This window comes from Tupaia chinensis, unplaced genomic scaffold, assembly GCF_000334495.1.
Source record: "Tupaia chinensis unplaced genomic scaffold, TupChi_1.0 Scaffold000070_1, whole genome shotgun sequence".
NCBI classification, from domain to species: domain Eukaryota; kingdom Metazoa; phylum Chordata; class Mammalia; order Scandentia; family Tupaiidae; genus Tupaia; species Tupaia belangeri.
In genome coordinates this window covers 1,323,121-1,331,041 of record NW_006159530.1, presented here as the reverse complement: position 1 = coordinate 1,331,041, position 7,921 = coordinate 1,323,121, and the positions used below count along the sequence as shown (strand labels likewise).

At 41.4% G+C, this 7,921-nt stretch overlaps 1 long non-coding RNA gene across 1 annotated transcript; it reads left to right on the top strand.

The window, feature by feature from the left end:
* Positions 1-2,176: 2,176 nt before the first annotated feature.
* Positions 2,177-6,481, top strand: LOC102470767 (uncharacterized). Its single transcript, XR_001369622.2, has 3 exons — positions 2,177-2,257; positions 2,546-2,733; positions 5,630-6,481. It is a non-coding gene; the product is annotated as an uncharacterized LOC102470767 (long non-coding RNA).
* Positions 6,482-7,921: the final 1,440 nt, after the last annotated feature.

The window sequence follows — 7,921 nt, the reverse complement described above, 5'->3', positions numbered from 1 at the left end:
TTGGCTCTGACACTTGCATCAGAATCTGTTCTTAAAGGCATACATAGTTGAGAAACATTAAGATCTCAGTTTAAAAGAGCTTAGTATGCTTAACAAAGAGTTTGTATGTATTGGTTAGCTTTTTTTAAAAAAATTAAATCCTCTTACCATGACCCTGTAACCTGAATAGTTTACAAAGCTAAATGAAAAGAATGAAGCCACCAGATGCTGCTCCCTCCAAATATATGATGGAAGATAAGTAGAGGGTTCTATCTGGTCTCCCGAACAATGCACTGTGGAAGTAACCCAGCGCAGGGCAAGTCTTAGCAACAAGATCCAGCCAGCACTGTCGGCAGTGGAGACCTTGCTTAGCCTGGCTAGACCAGCACTGTCTAGTGTGTACCCAACTCCTGACCCACTGGACCGTGCAATTCATGTTGGACTTGATTCTTCTTTAGACATGATGATAGACTCTGCTACATAAGGCTGGAATCACAAAATATCACTGGTATGATGTAACAAAAACCAACATAAACTTACTTGTGATGATTGTTGTGATGGGTCGGGGATGTGGTATTACAAGAACGAAGAGTCCAAGGGCAACAGTATAGCCAGGATTTAGAAAGCACTTGCTCCAGAAAATGAAAACACAGAGGAAACTAAGTAGGACATTGAGTCTTTATTGTTGTCCTGTGTTTCTTTCTTTCTTTCTTTTTTAATTTGCTATAGTTCTGGTGCACTTGTAGAACAGAAAGAGAGAAAGATAAATCACCCCTGGGCAGTGGGGTGGGGTGGTGGAATGGCCAGACCACCCTTCTCTTTTATACTCCTCTTGGTATTTTGGGCATGCACACACAAATGCCTGACATGTCTTTTCATGCTACTAGGCTCAAACCATGCAGTTGGCCATATAGAGTCCAGACAATCTAACCACCATGCCATCAGCTAGCCCTTGACTCTATTTCTGTGTCTGATTCATTTTCCTTTTTCTGGATCAGCAGACTCCATCTCCCTGATAGAACACTGTCACCAGAGCACAACTGCCGCAGGGCCAGCCTCATTTAGAGACTCACCACCATTCTCTACTTCTCTCTCTGTCTTCACATCCTGTTTTTCTCTCAATTCCAAATGTCTAGGAAGGAGAATAGGGGTAGGATAGTGAGGTCTGTTATGCAAATTTGCTTGCCTCATTTCTACTTCCCCTACATGTGAGAATTAAGGGTATTCTTATAAAGTCAGTAGCTCTTTCTCAATGGTAACAATACACAGGAAATAGTCAAACATAGGACATCTTGCAAGTTTTCATCCAGGTGCTAAAGTTGAGATAATGGTACATAAACTCTCAAGGTGCTGCCACCCAGATTCAAGAGCTAGCACTATTTTCACTTCCATTTTACTTATTTCTTCAATGGGAGAGGAGAATATGGAGTGGCAGGTACCCTCAACAGAGTCCACGTGCCACGATCCATCCCCAACCTCAGCAGCTCAGACCATGGGGTTGGGCAAGACCCAGCATGATGAAGGGAACCTCCCTATGTGGATCTGGTGGTGCTGCCATCACACCACCTCTTGACTCTCATTTCTTTCTTCTTGTTTGAGTATTTATTTACTTATTTATGAAAATTTTTTTGCCACAGGATGTGTGTGCTCACCAGAAGGAGATCGTCAGAGGGAAAGTGAGAAAACAATTGCCAAGCGGGATGGCCACACCATAATCTCTTCTCCTTCTGGGATTTTGGCCACACACACACGTGCTCAGCATGATTTTCAAGCTGCCAGGTCTGGGACTTGAACCACAGTTGGCCATGTGGGAATCCAGTGCCTCATCCACCACACTCTCTGCTGGTCCCAGTTGTTCAAGTATTTAAAGCAAATCCTAGATATCCCATCATGCATACATCAACCCCCTTTCCAGTCTCCTTTTCTCTCTTCTGTGTCTTCTGAGGGAAGTGTCTCTCTCTTTTACTCTTTTTATTTCTCTTGTAAATATTTTTATAAGTTCGTGAGTTTCTTTATATTTAAAGCATTTCAGTAAATTGTGATAATTATTATTTCGATGCTTAAATTTTCTCATTTTTGGTTGTGCAACCCTCCATGTTGGCTCCTGTGTTCCTTTGTCATGCCTGCATGTGTCTTGCTCAACTTTTTTTAATTCTTGCACAAGACAGTGTCCCAGGTTCATTTTGTTCTTTGCCTGCTACAGATGACATCAGCCACTCCTCCAAAGGTGCTGTTAACAGCAAAGTTAACAGAACAAGCTCCATCGCCACTTCAAGCGGTAAGTAAATGACCAGGCAGCCTCTCTCCCTTCAGCTGCGTGGCTCCAGATTCCTTCATACTATCGCTACTTTCACTTTCACTGTAGCTGAGCTCCAAATTCTCAGGAGAATTCTTTTTATTTTGTTTTCTTTCAAGTTCTTTTATACATTCAATCACATAGCTTACACCGTGACTATTCCAACATGTGTGATTCCCCCCCATCCAACTGATAATACTATAAAGTTATCTTCAACACATAATACCCCATTTCTTTGTCCCATTAATGCTATGCCTCTCTGTTTTTCAGGAGAATTCTTAAAAAGGGAGAGACATGCTCCTTCTGCTTGGAGCGAAAAGGAGTTGATTTGCGATTAGAATATACTGCCCCTCACAGGACTGTGGAAGCTCTCAGCTGTTGCTTATTACATGAGCTTCAATTTACTTCCAGAGAAGTCCACCAGACAGGTTATCCTAGAGAAGACTGCCATAAAGCTGGTAAGACTCCTCTTAGTTATTTTGCATCAGTCGCCTTTCGGCTGCCACCTTTCTCCTAAACCACCCAGGACGGTTCTCTCTTGCTCTTGCTTTATACATGGAGTAGAAGGCAGAGCCTTTTGGAGAATTATATATAGCTTTCAGTCCATACCGAAACCAGGAATTCAGACACTGTTTGAAATAGCCTTGGGACCAGCAGTTAGCATAATGGACTCCCACGTAGCTGACTGTGGTTCGAGTCCCAGAGCCGGCGACTTAAACTCACGCCAGGCGTGTGTGTGTGTACGTGCCCAAGACCCTGAGAGGAGAATGGAGGAGAAGGGATTGCAGCATGGCCATCCCCCTGGGGGGTGATTTCTCACTTTCTCTCTGTCTTTCTCTGTCTTTCTGGTGAGCGCACACCCCCTATAGCAAAAACCTCTCCAAAAAGAAAAAAAAAAAAAGAAAAGAAATAGCCTTGAAGGTCAAAGATGAAATAATTGCTCTTTTGAACTGGTGAAGAAATAAGTAGCTAGCATACAGAACGCTGCCATATTGAGACCCATGCTTGGTACAGGTGCACCATACATCCCGGGATCAGTATGGGGAATCGGCTTTCTGCTGAGTTAGCAGCTCACAGGATTGAACTCCATTTTCTGCTAGCACAAGCAGAGCATGCTGTTCCCTCTAGCTATATTTAAAATGTTATGAGAAACTGATTTATCCTGCCTCTGGTATCCCCAAAAAGGGATCTTTGAAGGTTGAGGACTGAGGTAAAATTGACACCTGTCTGCATGAAGAGCCCCATGTTCCTATTAAAATCCTTCATGCCTGGCATTTGCGCCATGCTGCTATCAGGAATATCAACTCCTAAATGTCCTGCATCTCCTCCTCCTCCTTTGCCCAGGTATCTTGTGCCCCCTGCTGACCCTTTTAGCACTTCCTCCTCCTCCTCCTTCTCCATTTAAGGCCATAGAGAACATTAATCCTATTATAAAGGATTGAAAGGAAAAACAAAAGAAGCCTTCCTCCAAATGTAAACGCTGTGGTGAAGGCTTTCACTGGACTGATCAGGGCCGCTCTTCTACTGACGTGTGGGGAAACCCAGTCCTGGGCACAGCTCCAGCCCAAGACCCAAGGAAGTCTCACTCTCATCCCAGTCCAACGCAGTAACGGAGAGAGCTCCAAACAAACCACTGGCCCAGAAATTAATGACTCTGTTCATACTACGGCTGGGAGCGCTAGCATTGATTTGATTGCCTAAGAGGATGTTTCTTTAGGTTTGCCAGGAAAGGTCTCCCTAGGAAATAGTCAGCTCTTGGGATCCCAAAAAAATGGGCATGCTTAAAACTTAAAAACTCACATGCAGCCTATGGAGACTTTGCAGCCCTGTCCCCATAGCAACTTAGCAACTCTTACTGACCTGGTAGCCCTGATGACAGCCTAACAACTCTGTTTACTGCTGACTGACACTGACTTAACCCTTTCTCATCCCTAGGGTGCTGGAGATTTTTGTTCATGGTCAATTGTTTGCTTGATGTCTTCTAAAAGGTCTTTTCAAATGACTAAAATCTGGGACCAGCAGATAGGGTAATGGCTATGTCCCTAGACTCTCATGTACCCGACCACAGTTTGAGTCCTGAATCTGGTGGCTTAAACTCATGCCTGGCGTGTGTGTGCATGCCCAAGATCCCTAGAGGAGAAAGGAGAAGAGGAAAAAGGAGGAGAAGGGATTACAACGTGGCCATTTCCCCTGGGGAGGGGTGTGTGTGATTTCTCGCTTTCTGTCTCTCTGTCTCTCTCTCTGTCTTTCTGGCGAGCATGTGCCAGAGAGACAAGAGAGACAGAAAGCGAGAAATCACACCCCCCCTCCCCCCAGGAGAGATGGCCACATTGTAATCCCTTCTCCTCCATTCCCCTCTCGGGATCTTGGGCATGCACGCACATGTGCCCGGCATTAGTTTAAGCCAGTGGGTCCAGGACTCGAACCACGGCTGGCTACATGGAAGTCCAGTGACATAGCCATTACGCTAACTGCTGGTCCCAATTATTAAAATCTTAAACTGTTATTAATAAAAGGCTAATTTTGCAGTGAGTCAAAAATTTTGATAAATATGTATGAAGCTAGATTTCCCAGGCTAGGCAAAAAAATAACAGATAGGCTTTGACAAGCCTAAAATAATCTTTAAAATGACAAACAAAATACATTCCTTATCTAATTAATCAGAGGTAACAACTATCACCAAAGTCAAATTTATTAAGAAAGAGAAACAAAGTAGACAGGAAACAGTAAGTAGGAAAGTAGGAAAGAGATGTGGAAAAAAGACATAGCGGGAAGATGTATTTGTGGTGAAAAAGGTTAAAAAGAAAGAACATTTCAATATTGAAGGAGTTTTATATGATAACATTTTTGTCCTAAAGTAAGATGGCTGGATTATTCCAGAATGAAAAAGGTAAAAGGGGACAAATAATCAAGGAATAAAGCATGTTGCAAAAGGTTTGAGTTATGTTGAAGAAGATCTGAGAGGGAATTATAAAGAATTAGAAATATTTTATGAGAAGAAGTATATATGACTGATGGTATCTGAGGTGACCACAAAACAATGGGCCACACTATTCAGTGCTTAAACACAGTAGAAATAGACCTAATTTACTAGTTTAAAGTTCGTTAATAAAACAAATCCTCTCCATATTTTTAAAACAAAAAAGGAGGAATCTAGGGCCCCTCTTTACCTGTGACACTAAATTACTTTCTTTAACCACATTTAAATTGAATCATCTAAATATTACTTTTGATTCAAAATTACATCAATGGAGTACTACTTAATAATACAAAAACTTCCCCAAGCAAAGGTCTTTTTAAAGATGCCACCAGACCCAACCTGGCAAGGTCAGCTCCTCTAATAACCTGGGGAAGAGGGTCTCTCTCTGTGCTTATCCCTGCAGGTCAGGTTTGGATCCCCTCTCAGTGCCTAAGACCTGCACAGCATGAGCTGACAACAGAAGATTCAGAATCAACAAGAACAGGAGAGGGAAGAAGCCGGTTGGAGCTAACATCAGCACTTGGGGAGACAATGACAATGACACCAAAAAATCCTGACAGAGATGAACAAGGAACCTATCCCTGAAAATCTGTTTTTTGCCATATTTGCAAAACTTATCACAAACTCTATGATACTTTGTTGCATCCTGATACACCTGTTCCTGTCCCTTCCACCATCTATTGCCTTAACAGTTATGCTTTGGAGCTATATTTGTGTTGATTGTTCTCTTAACCACTTTTTGCTGTATTCACGTTACCCTTATGTGTCTCATGGTGTCCACCGCATCCTACGTGGGAAAGTCATATTGGCTCTTAAAACAAGTAAAGGGGATATGTGAGGGTATGCAACCTGGAAGTAAGCAGTTATCTGCATGCCTGGTTAATTACTCACTTGAGCTGGCCAACACCTACCTTAGATTCTAGGGGCTCTGTGGAAACATTTGCGGGGTACGGGAAACATTCTGACCTTGGCTAGGTCATGTGATGCCTGTCTATATAATATTTAGGGCTTACACATTATCCTCTTTGATGCATACTCAGACAGCCTTCCTTAGAGTTGCAGAGGAGCAGCATAAGTAATCTAGCTAGATCTATGGCACATAACAAGATCACACATGATAGTAACAAGGTTGGAAAACATACACATTGAAGTGCTTATCTCTAACTGTAGAACTTCAACCACATCCTTGAAAGCTTGCAAAACAGTTCACGGTGCTTGGTAAAATTAATAGCTAAAGAAGATCAGCATGACTGAGCAGCACAGTTTGTCTGTGTTCACCTCTTTCTTGCTTCTGTGTCTCTTTCTTTCGCTAACTTTTTCCTTCACAGGACCAAGTCCTGGGGAGAATGCCGACAATATTACTAACCAGAGAGACGTTACTCTTAAGCTTGCTTGCAGACGCTGACAATAATTCTTAAAAATAAAGTAGTTGGGGGATCGGCAGTTGGCATAATGGCTTTGTCACTGGACTCCCATGTAGTCAACCATGGTTCAAGTCCCAGACCTGGTGTCTTAAACTCATGCCGAGCGTGTGTGCATGCATGCCCAAGATCCCAAGAGGAGAATGGAGGAGGATGGACTGCAGCATGACTATCCCCCCTAGGGGATGATTTCTCACTTTCTTTCTCTCTGTCTCTCTCTGTCTTTCTGCTGAGTGCACATGCCTTATAGCAAAAACCTCTCTCAAAAAAAAAAAAAAATTTTTTTTGAGAGAGAGAGAGAGAGAGAAGAGAAAAGTTGATATGCTGGTCTTTTTCATTCTAGCCATTTTAGTATGTACCTAGTGGTACCTTATGGGATTTCTTTCATCACATTTTCTTAATGACTAATGAGGTGGAGTCATTTTATGTGCTTGTTTGCCATTCATACATCTTCCTTAAAGTCTCTGTTCAAACCTTTTGCCCATTCATATATTGGTTGTCTTCTTTTAACTGGGTTTTTCGATTCTTTGCACTTTCTAAATGCAAGTCCTTTATCAAATGCATGATTCACAGACATTTCTCCAGATGTGTGGTTTGTCTTTTCATTTTCTTTCAAAGGCAGTAGTTCAAAATTTTCCTTTATTGATTGTGCTTTTGATATTTCAGCTACAATATTCTCACCTAATCCAAGATCACAAAGATTTTTATGATTTTTTTCTGGCAGTTTTATAGGCTTGAATTTCATATTTATGCTTATGATCAATTTGAGTCAAGTTCATAATATTGTGTAGGCTAGTGATCAAAAGTCTTTTGGGGGAGAGTATTGATATCCAATATACTTAACACCATTTGTTGAAAAGACTAACCAACTCAACAAATAAAAATTTACTGGTAAATTTTTACAAATGCTTAATAATATAGTTTTCTAAAAGTCATGTTCTGAAATTTGCAATGGTTTGTATATAACAAAACATTCTCAGGCTATGGCGGAAACAAAATTAGGAGCTTCATATTTTTAAACTCAATCTTTTAACAAAAGTCATAATCAGCAAATGTTATTTAACAATTTAAGGAGGAATCTAAAAAAGTTCAGAAGAGTGTTGACATTGTGCTTTGAGAACAAAAAGAACGTTGAAGGGATAAGGGGAAGGGAAGAATAGAGTGATGTTGATTAATAGAAATGAAATTACAGGTAGATAATAGGTACAATTTCTAACATTATAAAGTACCATAGGGTGGATATTG